The 15,281-nt window shown below is 49.8% G+C and overlaps 1 long non-coding RNA gene across 1 annotated transcript; it reads right to left on the bottom strand.

Moving 5' to 3' along the window:
- Window positions 1-1,585: 1,585 nt before the first annotated feature.
- On the bottom strand, window positions 1,586-15,209 carry LOC148473783 (uncharacterized). The gene is made up of 3 exons (XR_015872953.1): window positions 14,958-15,209; window positions 2,036-2,329; window positions 1,586-1,713 (listed from the first exon to the last, which is right to left on the bottom strand). It is a non-coding gene; the product is annotated as an uncharacterized LOC148473783 (long non-coding RNA).
- Window positions 15,210-15,281: the final 72 nt, after the last annotated feature.

Genomic DNA, 15,281 nt, shown 5'->3' on the forward strand with positions numbered 1-15,281 from the left:
GCAGTGACTTTTCAAGCACCTCCATCATTTTATTAAAATGCCTTTGGATATGGGTGCCCTTAGTGTGGCCAAGGCCAATTTTTACCAAATAGCTGGCTTCCCACACATCATAGGGGTTGTGGATGGTACTCACATACCACTTCAGCCTCCAGCACGTCTGGAGGCCATATTTCGCAACCGTAAACACTATCACTCCCTAATGTAATGGTGGTATGTGATGCCTCCCTCCAGATCCTGTCCCTGAATGCCAAATTACCCGTAAGTGCACATGACTCATTCGTCATCCGGCAATCAGGGATATGGCACAAATTAAACAACCTACAAGCTGGTGATGCGTGGCTTCTGGGTAAGTGGAGACCTTTAGTACATAACAATGTTAAGCTTGATACACAGTGATCCTGATGTTGTCACTTCTTTTTCACAGGAGACAGTGGCTACCCTTGCACGCCCTGGCTGCTCACTCCTTATTTGGCTCCCACACCAGGGCCACAAAGTAATTTTAATGCCGCACTTACAGCCACCAGGCAAGTGGTGGAGCGCTGTATCGGCCTTTTAAAAGGCCGATTCAGATGCCTCCACCACTCTGGTGGCGAGCTCATGTATTTGCCGGATATGGTTTCTAAAATTGTGGTCCTGTGTGGGATATTTCACAACATCGCCATAAGGAGTGGTGTCCCAATGCAGCCAGAGGATGCCTTACCTGAGGATGGCCCCCCCGAGGTTGGTCGGAAGTCAGTATGTGGGGGGGCCATACGCAATGATGTGGTGGCCAGATATTTTAGGTAATTATTGGCAACACAACAGTGTTTAGACACAATGTGGTAAGGATTTTTTGAGAACATCTAATATTTTTATTTTGTTTCTCCATCTTCTGTTTGATTTCATAATCTTTGGGACTCCAACGATGACTACTTCCTGCTACCCTAAAAAAAACCTTCATGGGGACACATTGGAAATATATTCTGGAACCAATATTGCAACGCCACATTTGTGGAATCATGTTGGCATGGTCCTTCGTCAACCAGTTCTTGATTTTTCTTTTTTATTTTAAAATGTTGTTGTATGGGTTGTATTTTGGTTTATAACTGTGTGTATTGTTTGTGAGTGAACACTTTGTTATTTTAGTTATGTTGTGAATAAATGTTTTGAGAGTGTAATTTTGGACATTTTATTGCCCATTACAAGCAAGTGTAACCAGGTTCACCCACGTTAAAATTTCCTAAGGGGTAATCCTGTAATGACGCAAGTTGAGCTAAAATTTAAGATGTTTTCGGGGTCAAAACCAACACCAAAAGGAATCCTGTACAATCAGTTGGCTTTGTAATGTCGGCCTAAGCAGGTTGCCCCCCAAATTGGAACCTGTAAAATGTAGTAATATATAAATTGTCAAACACCAAAAAAGGCCAATCAGATTGTTACTGTTAGGTGTTTCTTGTGCCTGTTTTCCTAAAAAATACAACACACAATCTTAGTGACAATAATTGCAAATAATTGCTGGAAGAGTCTACTTATGTCAGTGTAAACAATCTCTGATTTGGAAACAAGGAATGAGACAGAACGTTAAGATTAATTTAGAAAACTTTTTTAAAATGAAATCAAAAAATTATTGACGAAGGATGACCGACATATGGTCAAGGACCACCAGCAGCCCGATGACGTGGGCACGCATCCGTCCAACACATCCGGCTAATTCCGCCATACGCCTCTGTTCCTCTGTGGGATAGAAAAGTGTGGGGCTTAATACATCAATAATGAAACCACATTAAAAAACAAGCCAAACAAAGCTAACCAAAAATGTCAATATTGTGACCCAAAGCAGAATTACCCCAAAAATACCAAGCACCCAAAAATGGTCCACCAAAAAATTACAAGTAAAAAAATCAGATTCTGACAGGTGTGATATGTGTATGGGGAAATCAGCAGTAAAAGGTAAAGACAAACCGAAAACTGCAACAAATTCTCACAAACAACACAAAAAAAGGCACAGACACATGATTACATACAGTTTTTGCAAAAAACTAAAAAAAAACCATACCGTTCAAACTAACGCCCGCTCCAGAAGCCACTCCCTCGTCCTCCTCGGAGGTGCCTCCATTCCCCAACGAGGTTGGCGGGGTGATTTGGGATTCATGGGAGGGGGTAGTTACAAGAGGGGTGGTTGGAGGAGAGGGGGAATTGGGATGGAGGGGAAGGAGCCCCGAAACATCCTCCACAGGGTCTGTGCAGGCTGGGGAGGAGGGGGAAATACGGGAATTTGGGGGTGTTGAGGTTTGGCTTGGGGAGAGGGGCCAAGAGCGCCGTCTTTGACGCCGAAGTCTTCGCTCTGCCCCTAAAAGATGGGAAACAAATTGTGGTTAGTTTCAACCAAAACCTAGTTAAACACTAATTTATGACAACACAAATATGTAAACATGGCCATGCACATATGAGTACAATGAATAAATAGGCCATACATGAAAACATGGCCATGCACATATGAGTACAAAGAAAAACATGAAAACCACAGTCACAAAAACTTACTTTCCGCGATCTGCATGCGAAAGCATGCCAGCAAGCGGGGCGTCCGCCGTTGCAAGGTCGGACCACCTGCGCTCCAGCTGGCCGATCTGGCGGCGTGAGCCGAAGGAACGCAGGCGGCCACGTACCTCCGCATATGCGGAACGCTTTTGTCTATTGGTGATGGGTGGAGGCTGGCTGGTGATCCGCCTGTCCATGACCTCGGTTAACACCAGCAGCTCGCGCCTGGTGCATGCCGAGGCTCTCATGATGGCAATGGTGTATTTTCTAAAAATCATTTTTAATGAAGACACGAAAAAAAATTTGATTGGCTAATGTATTTGGGGAATTAACAGGACCAATTCTATTGGTTAGTCTATGAGTCATGTGTTCTTGCAAGTTATGATAGGCTTGATGCAGTGACATGCGTAAGCAAATTTAAATAAAGAAATGATCCCAGGAAAATATGCGTGGTTAAAAACAAATGTTTAATTTACTCTAACATGTATTTTGACAAAGAAAAGCAAATGTTTAAGCCGTACGTATTCTGCGGGTAAACACAAACACGGACAAGAGTAAAGTTTATTGCATTGTCCCAAAAAAAAAAAAACAATTAAGCTAATTTATATATTGATTGGCATGATACGATTGAGGGAGGTGGGCAGAATAACGGAGCAGGTAATCGGAATCTGACAGGCCCACTTCCGGTTTGGACTTGTGCGTGCATTCCCTTCAAGCCACTTTGAGCATGTACGCTCGCTATTTGGCACGCTCGTTAGTTAGAGGAGGGGTCGGTAGAGTTTGGGGAGGATGTTTAGCTGCGTTCGAAAATACGAGCGAGTGCTTGAATTTACATATGTTTGTTGTACGTATGCCAAACGTACGAACGGCCACTTGTGTCCGGGTCTGAATGAGGGCCTATATACACACACACACACAAAGAAAATAATACATGGTCTCTGTATATTTTTAATATGTACACAAAATATGAGATATGGTAAGAACTTACCCTTGTTATCTCTATTTCTACGAAGTCCATAGGGTTCCACAGGATACCTTGGGGTATAGGTGTGACATCAGTTGCTGGGCACCATAGAGTTAAGCTTTTCAGCCTCCCAGGATGCACTAGGGTCCCCCTCCTATACCCCGCCCCCGAGCCAAGGCACCTCAGTTAGTTATCAAGCCATAGGCCGGAGGAGGAGAAGGAAGAGAGAGAAAAAAGATCTGGACACATACAAGAATCACATTCTCACCAGAGGGAGACGGAAAACCGATGACCAGAGCAAAGCCCATCTGCAGCACAGGTGCGACAGGGCGGGAGTCCTGTGGAACCCTATGGACTTCGTAGAAATAGAGATAACAAGGGTAAGTTCTTACCATATCTCATATTTTCTACTTCAGGGTCCATAGGGTATCCACAGGATACCTTGGGGATGTCCCAAAGCAGTATCCTTTAAGGGTGGGGACGCTCCAGTGCAGAAAGGAGAATCCGCCGCCCGAAGGAAGCATCCTGAGAGGCGAAGGTGTCAAACCTGTAATACCTCACGAAGGTATGGACAGAGGACCACGTAGCAGCCTTGCAGATCTGAACTGCCGAGGCACACGTCGAGCTGCCCACGAAGGACCCACAGAGCTAGTGGAATGTGCCTTCAGAGAAGGAGGAACCGGTAGGCCTTCATGAAGATAAGCTTCAGAAATAGCCATACGGATCCAGGCTGCCAAAGTTTGCTTTGAAGCAGGCCAACCCTTTTTACGGAAGCCATAGAGGACAAACAAAGCATCCGACTTCCTAAACAAAGAAGTGCGGTTAACATAAGTCCTTAAGGCCCGCGCAACATCCAAAGAGGCCTCACCCACGGAAAGACCCGGTGAGTTAAAGGCCGGAACAACGATTTCCTCCTTAACATGAAACTGGGAAACAACTTTGGGAAGAAACTCGGGCCGAGTGCGGAGCACTGCCCTGTTCCCATGAAAAACCAAGAAAGGGGGTCTACAAGAAAGAGCCCCTAACTCAGAAACACGTCTGGCCGAAGCAATAGCCAGAAGGAAAACAGTCTTAGCTGTTAGCCATTTAAGATCCACTGAGCCCAGTGGTTCAAACGGCGGTCCTTTGGTCCAGGACCACAGCCAAATCCCAAGGCGCCACAGGTGGAACAAAGGGCGGCTGAATGCGGAGAACACCTTGCATAAAGGTGCGCACATCCGGGATTGTAGCAATCCTACGGTGAAACCAGACAGATAGGGCCGAAACCTGTACCTTCAAAGAAGCAAGGCGAAGCCCATGATCTAGTCCCGCTTGCAGGAAGGCGAGAATCCGAGACAGACGAAACTCCCGCGGTGCATAACCTCTCGGTCGACACCACTGGAAGAACGTATGCCACACGCGATGGTATATCCTCGCGGAAGACGGTTTCCGAGCTCGCAACATGGTACGCACCACAGTGCTGGAATACCCCCGGGACCTCAGCATGGCCGTCTCAACAGCCACGCCGTCAAAGACAGCCGAGTCAGGTCCCGGTGAAGACAAGGACCCTGAGACAGAAGGTCCGGTCGTAGCGGCAACCGCAGGAGGACTGTCCACGGACAGACCCTGAAGGTCTGAGAACCAGTGCCGTCTGGGCCACGCGGGAGCTATCAACAGGAGCGTCCCTCCTTCCTGTTTGAATTTCCGGATTACCCGTGGTAGAAGGGAGACCGGAGGGAACAGGTATACGAACCGGAACGTCCACCAGACGGACAGAGCATCCACCAGAGACGCCCCTTCGTCTCTTGTGCGAGACCCGTACACCGGCAACTTGTTGTTGTGCCGGGACGCCATGAGGTCGATCTCTGGAAGACCCCACCTGTCCACCAGCAGTTGAAAAACGTCCGGGTGCAGGGACCATTCCCCCGGATGAACGTCCTGGCGACTTAGAAAGTCCGCCTCCCAATTTAGCACTCCCGGGATGAAGACCGCTGATATGGCCGGAAGATTGCACTCCGCCCAAACCAGGATCCGAGAGACCTCTACGAGAGCCGCCCGACTGCGAGTTCCTCCTTGCCTGTTTATGTAGGCCACGGTGGTAGCATTGTCCGACTGGACCTGCACCGGGTGACCCTGGAGAAACCGATGTGCCTGCTGGAGAGCATTGAAGACCGCACGGAGTTCCAAGATATTTATTGGAAGCTCCGCTTCTGTCGGCGTCCACCTGCCCTGGAACAAGTGTGGACCAGAAACTGCTCCCCAGCCCCGAAGACTGGCGTCCGTTGTCAACAGGACCCAATTTGGAACCCAGAATGGACGTCCCTTGTTGAGGTGGGTCGTCTGTAACCACCACGCAAGGGACAGGCGAACCTCCGGGTTGATCACAATCATCTGGGACTTCAGAGGCTGAGGCAGCCCGTTCCACTTGGACAGGATCAGGTGCTGCAGAGGTCTGGAGTGAAACTGGGCGTATTCCACCATGTCGAACACCGACACCATGGAGCCCAGTAACCTCATCGCCGAGTGTAGGGACACCCGGCGGCTGTGCAGACAACTGCGCACCCTTGACTGTAAAGCAGAGATCTTTTCCTCCGTCACGAAGATCCTTTGCTGTCCCGAGTCCAATAAGGCTCCAAGATGCAGAATCCTCCGAGACGGGATTAGAGTGGACTTCTGCCAGTTGATTAGCCAGCTGTGCCGTTGCAGCAGTGCAATGGTCAGGTCCAAGTGGCGTAACAGGAGCTCTGGAGATCCTGCCACCAATAACAGGTCGTCCAAGTACGGCAACATGCGGACTCCCTGCAGCCGCAGAGAAGCCGCCATGACCGCCATCACCTTGGTGAAAACACGTGGTGCTGTCGCCAGGCCAAAAGGTAACGCCCGAAACTGGAAGTGGTCACTGCGGATTGCAAACCTGAGGAACTGTTGATGGCGCACAAGAATAGGGACATGCAGGTAAGCATCCTGTATGTCCAATGACACCATGTAGTCCCCAGGTTCCAGTGCCAGAATGATGGACCGTAGGGTCTCCATCCGAAACTTCGGAACCCGCAAAGACTTGTTGAGTGCTTTGAGGATGAGAATCGGACGATACGAACCATTGGGTTTCTGTACCAAAAATAGATTTGAATAGAAACCCTGGCCCCTCTGGGAGAATGGAACAGGCACTATAACTCCAGCCTGGAGCATAGTGTGCAATACCTTCCGCAGCTCCGTAGCCTTGTTCCGGTCTGATGGTAGACCCGTGGTGAAGAATCAAGCCGGGGGTCTGTGCCGGAAGGAGAGGGCGTATCCGTGGGAAACCACCTCCAGAACCCAAGTGTCTGTCGTAGTGGCCGACCAACACTGGGCGAACTGCAGCAGGCGGCCTCCCACCCTGTGATCCCCCAAAGGGAGGCCCGGACCGTCAGGCCGCAGGCTTGTCATCTGGCTTGTGAGCCGGACGTCTGGTACTCCATGCCTGCTTCCGGGCCTTGGCCGATTTCTTAGGGCCAGCCTGTCGAGGAAACGACTGTGGTTTGGGCCTGCCCTGGGCCCTAGATGACCGAAAGGACGATTGTCCAGAACCAGAAGGAGCAGCGGCCGACGGGAGACAAGCCGATTTGGCTGCCGCCAGCGTGGCCACAATCTTATCCAGAGCCGGACCGAAGAGAACTTCTCCGGAAAATGGCAACGCCTCCAGACCCTTTTTGGAATCTGCGTCCGCCTTCCAGGATCGCAGGCACAAGGTGCGACGAGCAGCCACCGCTGCTGAAGAAATTCCAGACACCAGAGTACTAATGTCTAGGGCCGCCTCGTTGATATAAGTGGCCGAATCACGGAGATTACCAATAAACTCCGCCTGTTCGGCTGGACAGTCGGAATCAAAAGAAGCCTCTAATGAATCCGCCCAGCGCTCTGGCAACCCAGCAAATGGCCATAGCCGGCCGTGCTGCCCCCCCCGCAAGGGAATAAGCGGACTTCAGGCAGATCTCCACCTTGCGGTCCGTAGCATCCTTAAGGGAGGACATGGATGGCATCGGCAATGTGGCACTACGGACAAGACGGGTCACGTGAGAATCCACCTGTGGAGGGGATTCCCACTTAGCAAAATAATTATCCGCAAACGGATAAGCCACCGCCAGGCGTCTCTGCGGCTGGTATCTTTTGCCAGGCTGTTTCCACGCCTCCTCTAAATGGTCCACCAACTGACCCGAAAGAGGAAAGACTGTGGCATCGCCCTTCACATCTTTGAAAAAGGCATATTTAGATTTAGCCGCTGGGGGAACTTCATCCTCAATCACCAAGGCTGTGCGGACCGCCCGAATAAGTCCAGGAATATATACTTTGGACTTAGCATCAGCGTCCTTAGTATGGAGAGGTTCCTGATCGTAAGGATCCAGAATCTCCCCATCATCAGACGTCCCCTCGTCATCCTCATAAGGAGCCGACAGACGCCACCGGCCGTTTATGCGGCCGCATCACAGACTCCCCTTGCAACACATCCGACAAGTGCTGTACAGAACTCGTCAGGGAGTTAACCCACGCTGGCTCCTGAGAAACCGGGAGCGGGGAAATAGGGAGACTGTGGGGTACCACCAATTGTCGTGGGAAACCCTGCATGGGTGACGACACCACTGACTGCTGGGATAAACCCATCGGTGTAAACGCGGGCTGCGGAGCTAACTGGCCCACTAAGGCTGTAAGCGCCTGAGCGAAACAAGCCCAGGGCGGCTCCTGTACCGGTGCTGTAACCGTAAGAGGCCGCGCCATGGACAAACACTGCCGGCAAAGGCCCTCCGCGCTACCCTCCCCCTCCGCTAACGGTACTTTACACGTAGTACACTGTAGCCGGAGGGGAAAATCACTTTCGGACATGATGGCACCACGTATGTGACCTCTCTCACCAATTAAGTATTAAATAGGCGAGAGACCACCCTGCAGCACTGCACCACAAGGGCTTAGCAGAAAGAACAGGGACAGTAATAAAGCTGACAGTTTAGAGAAAAGTTACAGGCAGCAGCGCTAGCACAGTCACATACAATGCAAAGAAAATCAATTCCTGCACTAACAGCGCTGATCACTCAACTACGCAGACACAGGGCCTGGTAGGACACCACAGCGGAGGAGAGGTATGCGGGGGGACCCAGACCACGATGCTTCCAGCAGCGTTCACCATTCGTTCTGGAGAAGATGGCCGCCAAGGAGCAGAGAGGAGGCTGGCCTGGGGGAGGAGCGCTGCCACAGGACCAGTCGGCAGCGTGCAGAGAGGGCTGTGTGCAGCGGGGGAGGCACCGGCTGTGAGACAGGGAAGGCGCGCTCCCCTGGCATGCATTTAACCCTTGGGACGCCGCAGCGCTGCCGCTCTGCTGCGGTCCGCTGTCCAAGGGGGTAGTGGAAAGCGCAGGTTGGTCGCCTGGCTCCACGCTGCAGCCAGTCCCCAGGGAGCCCCCTGCCTGGGGACTCAGGACCATGTGATCAGCGGGGACCCACCGCGGGACCCCGCTGCTTACCTTTGTCCCCCTTGGATCCGGCCATGGTCCGGAACATCTGGGGTCACCGCTAGCTGTGACCCCAGATGCTCACCAGCATCCCCGGATCGGTACCGGCGGGGGTGTAGGGAAGACAGCATGGACGTCAGGACTCACTGTCCATGCTGTACATCCAGATGTGCAGCCACAGCTGCACTGAAGAAAGCTTCAGGGGCTCTTATAGCCCCCACTCCGACAGGTGCACCCGACTCCGGCCGGGCACCAAACTAAACTGAGGTGCCTTGGCTCGGGGGCGGGGTATAGGAGGGGGACCCTAGTGCATCATGGGAGGCTGAAAAGCATAACCCTATGGTGCCCAGCGACTGACGTCACACCTATACCCCAAGGTATCCTGTGGATACCCTATGGACCCTGAAGTAGAAATTATAATTTACATACATGTTAATTCATAAATAATTAACATATATACACATCTATATACACACGCAATATGAAAAAAAAATATATATATATACACACACAAATGTATATTATATATATATATATATATATATGCACACACACTATGAATATATATATATATTTATTAGGGGTGAGCGGGTTCGGATTTCTGAAATCCGAACCCCCCCGATCCGAATAAGGCTCGACTTTTCCCGCCTGACTCGGATCTGAAATCGAGGCAAAACGTCATCATCCTGCCTTCTGGGTCTCGCGGGTTTTGGATCCTATATAAAAGGTACCCGCGTCAGCGCCATTTTCTCACTCGGCTGTGGACAGTGAAGAGGGAGAGTGGGAGTTAGGGCTGGCTGGGCTGTGTAGTGTTGTGATGCACTGCTGTTGTCCATAGGGGCTGTGTCCACTACTTCAAAGTCCATAGGGGCTGGCTGGACTGTGGTTGTGCAGTCAGTTGTCCATAGGGGCTGTGTCCACTCCAAAGTCCTGTGCAGTGGCCCAGTCCTAAAGGGGTGCTGTAGTGTTGTCCAGGGGATGCTCCCCCCAAGTGCAAAAAAAAATAATTATATTTTTTCTGTTTGTGAATTGTGTGCACTGTGGCTGCACGTGCATCAACAAAGGAGCAGCGCCAAGCGTGCGCCCGTGTCCCATAAGTAAAGGGCCGGCTGGCTCATTTCTTAAAGGGTGGTGTAACCCACAAAGTACACTACTCTCCAGCAAAAATAAAAAATTATTTTCTGTGTTTGTGTGCGCCTTAGCCGCACGTATATATCAATATTACATAAATGGAGGACCAAACTTTCTCCGATAAAAATAAAATAGGGAAAGATCAAGAACCACTTCCTCCTAGTGCTATTGCTGCTGCTGTGAGTTGTTCATCATCCCAGAGAGGAAGTAGGAACATCACTACTTTTACTAAACAATTGACCCTCCAACAGTCCCTAGCGAGGAGGATGAAGTACGACAACAGTCATCCTGAAGCAAAACGTATAACTGAGGCCTTGACTGCTATGTTGGTGTTAGACGTGCGTCCGGTATCCGCCATTAGTGCAGTGGAATTTAGACAATTGATGGAGGTAGTGTGTCCCCGGTTCCAAATCCCGTCTAGATTCCACCTGCACCCTCAAAGCAGCAGCGACAAGCATGCGTCTGTCTAAGGGTGGTGTAAGCCTCAAAGTGCGCTCCACAAACAATAAAAAAATCTTTTTTTTCTGTCTTTGTGAATTGTGTGCACTGTAGCTGCACGTGCATCAACAAAGGCGCAGCGCCAAGCGTGCGCCTGTGTCCCATAAGTCTGTTAAAGGGTGGTGTAACCCCCAAAGTGCTCCAAAAAATAAAACATTTTTTTTTCTGTTTGTGACTTGTGTGCGATGTAGCCGCACGTGCATCAACACAGTAGCAGCGCCAAGCGTGCGCCTGTGTCAGAAGTCAAGGGCCGATTTGGACATCTGGTCCGGACTGAAGGACGTGCCAACAATTTCTGACAAGTCTACTGTCACTGCATATGATACTGTCCTCAAAGCAGCAGCAACAAGCGTGCGTCTGTCTGTTAAAGGGTGGTGTTACCCCCAAAGTGCGCTCCAACAAAATAAAATAATCTTTTTTTCTGTGTTTGTGTGTGAAATGTATGCGCAGTAGCCGCACCTGCATCCTCAAAGCTGCAGCGACAAGCATGCGTCTGTCTGTTAAAGGGTGGTGTAACCCTCAAAGTGCGCTCCACAAAAAATAAGTCTTTTTTTTCTGTCTTTGTGAATTGTGTGGGCTGTAGCCACACCTGCATCCTCAAAGCAGCAGCGACAAGCGTGCGTCAGTCTGTTAAAGGATTACATCGGTGACAGCATCCAAGTAGGCATGTCAGACAGTCCGTGCCTGTACTGGCAGGAAAGAGGCAATTTGGAGGTCCCTGTACAAACTGGCTCTATTTTACCTCAGTTGCCCCCCCTCCAGTGTGTACTCCGAGTGTTTAGTGCAGCCGGGAACCTTGTCAGCGAAAGGCGTAGGAGGTTGCTTCCACAAAATGTGGAGATGATGTTCATAAAATGAATTATCAACTCTTCCAGGGAGACCAGCCTCCAGAATGTACAGAGGGACCTGTGGTGGTGGATTCCAGCGGGGACGAATTAATACTCTGTGAGGATGAGGATGTACACAACACTGAAGAGGGTGAGGAATCGGTGGATGAGGACGACATCTTGCCTCCATAGAGCCAGTTTGTGCAGGGACACATTAATTGCCAGTTTGTTTTGTGGGAGCCCAAACGAACCAATCATTTCAGCCACAGTCCTGTGGCAGACCCTGGCACTGAAATGTTTGGTTTGTTAAAGTGTGCATGTCCTGTTTATACAACATAAGGGTGGGTGGGAGGGCCCAAGGACAATTCCATCTTGCACCTCTTTTTTTTCTTTGCATTATGTACTGTTTGGGGCCTAGTTTTTCAAACTGCCATCCTGTCTGCCACTGCAGTGTCACTCCTAGATGGACCACGAGTTTGTGCTGCCCACTCGTGTCTCTTAGCATAGTCATCCAGCTACCTCGGAGCAACCTTTTGGACATAAAAACACTATTGTGAGGTGTTCAGAATAGACTGGAAATGAGTGGAAATTAAGGTTATTGAGGTTAATAATAGCATAGGAGCAGAAAAACCCACAAATTCTGTGATTTTAGCTGTGTTTAAAAAAAAAAAAAAAAAAAATACAGATCCAAAACACAAAACCCAAAACACGGAAGGGTGGTTTTGGCAAAACCAATCCAGATCCAAAACACGAAAAGTGGCCGGTGCACACACACATTATATATATATATATATATATATATATACACATACATACATACACACACAGAGTCAGGTCCATAAATATTGGGACATTGAAAGAATTTTCAGATTTTGGCCTCTATTCACCACCACAATGGTTTTGAAATGAAACAAACAAACAAGATGTGCTTTAACTGCAGACTTTCAGATTTAATTTGAGGGTAATTACATCCAAATCGGGTGAACGGTGTAGGAATTACAAAGGATTCTATATGTGCCTCCTACTTTTTAAGGGGCCAAAAGTAATGGGACTATCAAGTCAAAAGCTATTTCATGGACAGGTGTGGGCTATTCCCTCGTTATTTCATTATCAATTAAGCAGGTAAAAGGTCTGAAGTTGATTCTAGGTGTGACATTTGCATTTGGAATCAGTTGCTGTCAACTCTCAATATGAGATCCAAAGAGCTGTCACTATCAGTGAAGCAAGCCATCATTAGGCTGAAAAATCAAAACAAACCCATCAGAGAGATAGCAAAAACATTAGGTGTGGCCAAATCAACGGTTTGGAACATTCTTAAAAAGAAAGAATGCACCGGAGAGCTCAGCAACACCAAAAGACCCGGAAGACCACAGAAAACAACTGTGGTGGATGACAGAAGAATTATTTCCCTGGTGAAGAAAAACCCCTTCACAACAGTTGGCCAAATCAAGAACACTCTCCAGGAGGTAGGTGTATATGTGTCAAAGTCAACAATCAAGAGAAGACTTCGCAAGAGTGAATATAGAGGGTTCACCACAAGATGCAAACCATTGGTGAGCCACAAAAACAGGAAGACCAGATTAGAGTTTGCCAAACAACATCTAAAAAAGCCATTACAGTCTGGAACAACATCCTATGGACAGATGAGACAAAGATCAACTTGTACCAGAGTGATGGGAAGAGAATAGTATGGAGAAGGAAAGGAACTGCTCATGATTCAAAACATACCACCTCATCTAGCGTTCCCGCTAGGCTGTTTTAGCAGGGTGCGGAACCCTGCCCTCCTTCTGGAGGGCAAAAAGCACCCTGCCCTCCAGAAGGAGGGCAAAAGCACCCTGCCCTCACAGGTTGCGGGTGCAGTCTTCACCCGCGGGACGCAGTGTCCCGTGGGTGGAGAAATGTGCGGTGACCCGGTCACCGCCGGAGAATAGACGCCGGACGCATGCTCCCAGCATCTGTTCTACCTGTCTGCAGCGCTTGGGGGCTGCCCGGCATGTCCGTAAGTGCCGGGCATGCCCCCAAGTATGATAAAAAAGGGGATGCGTCTTATAGACACACCCCCTTTTATGGCCACACCCCCTTTTCGCCCGCACAAAGTTGCCCTCTCTAGCTCCGGCACCCTGCCTGCCGCCGGAGCTAGAGTGAACACTATCATCAGTGAAGCATGGTGGTGGTAGTGTCATGGCGTGGGCATGTATGGCTGCCAATGGAACTGGTTCCCTTGTATTTATTGATGATGTGACTGCTGACAAAAACAGCAGAATGAATTCTGAAGTGTTTCGGGCAATATTATATGCTCATATTCAGTCAAATGCTTCAGACTCATTGGACGGCGCTTCACAGTGCAGATGGACAATGACAAGAAGCATACTGCAAAAGCAACCAAAGTCTTTTAAGGCTAAAAAGTGGAATGTTATGCAATGGCCAAGTCAATCCCCTGACCTGAATCCGATTGAGCATGCATTTCACTTGATGAAGACAAAACTGAAGGAAAATACCCCAAGAACAAGCAGGAACTGAAGACATTTGCAGTAGAGGCCTGGCAGAGCATCACCAGGGATGAAACCCAGCGTCTGGTGATGTCTATGCGTTCCAGACTTCAGGCTGTAATTGTTGGCAAAGGATTTGCAACAAAGTATTAAAAAGTGAAAGTTAGATTTAGGATTGTTTAGTTTGTCCCATTACTTTTGGCCCCTTAAAAAGTGGGAGGCACATATAGAAACCGTTGTAATTCCTACACCGTTCACCTGATTTGGATGTAATTACCCTCAAATTAAATGTGAAAGTCTGCAGGTAAAGCACATCTTGTTTGTTTCATTTCAAAGCCATTGTGGTGGTGAATAGAGGCCAAAATATGAAAATTCTGTCAATGCCCCACTCCCAATATTTATGGACCCAACTATATATATATATATATATATATAGGATGTGCAGGGTCGGATAGGTTCGAGTTTGCACGCTGAGTTCGGATTTTTCCCTCCAAAAAAAACGGAACTCAGAAAGAGGCAAAACGTCATCTTGCATGGACGATCATCATCATTCCTGGACAAAAGGCATGGCGGCCTCTGTGCGACGGTGCCGGCATGGCGGCCTCTGTGCGACGGTGCCGGCCTCTGTGCGACGGTGGTGGCATGGCGGCCTCTGTGCGTCAGTGGTGGCCTCTGTGTGACGTGGTGCAGATCAGCCGCCTCACTGCATAGGCAGCGCAGGGAGGGCTAGTGATGCCTTCCACTGCGCCGCCATATGTCTCTAGTGTATGCCGGCTGATCCGCCTGATGACATGGCCAGGAGGGGGGAGCGAGACCTCGGATGACCACTAGCAGGCCGCTGTACCAAGAAAAACTGTTTTCCTGTCAACAGCAGGTGGGCCTATTTTGATTGGGGGCCTGGAGCTGTAGCTCTATCAGCCCCATTGTTAATCCGGGAGTCCTATCCACCTCGGGGTGAGCTGCAGGGTGTCGGTGGGGGGAGGGCCGCTACCCAGACCCATGGCAAAGGCCGAGTTATCAGAGGACACACTGGGGAACTGTGCCCGGGAGAAGAAGGCCGAGCTCTGCTTACCCCCCACAGGACGGCTGCTGGGGCGGGAGGGTGCCGGCGCTACAGCGGCTCAGATCACAGGCATCACCTGTTCTCTCCCCGGATAAAGGCTCCTCCGTGGGTGGCGCTCCAGGGTCGCTCAGCGGGAGGGTGCCGGGCTCCTGGCGGGGCGGTGGGGGACTTCTCTCTGGTCCTGTGTAGCCCGGGGTCTCCGCTGTCTCCGCTCGCCACCTCCTGCAGTTCAAATCATTCCCGCCCCGGCAAGCCGCGCCCCGAATCACACCTCACACTGCTAGCCACGCCCCCGTGTTTGCGTCATATCTGACGTAGTAAGGTCCTTTCCAC

The sequence above is a fragment of the Taudactylus pleione genome, unplaced genomic scaffold, assembly GCF_031769625.1.
Source record: "Taudactylus pleione unplaced genomic scaffold, aTauple2 ptg000912l, whole genome shotgun sequence".
NCBI classification, from domain to species: Eukaryota; Metazoa; Chordata; class Amphibia; order Anura; family Myobatrachidae; genus Taudactylus; species Taudactylus pleione.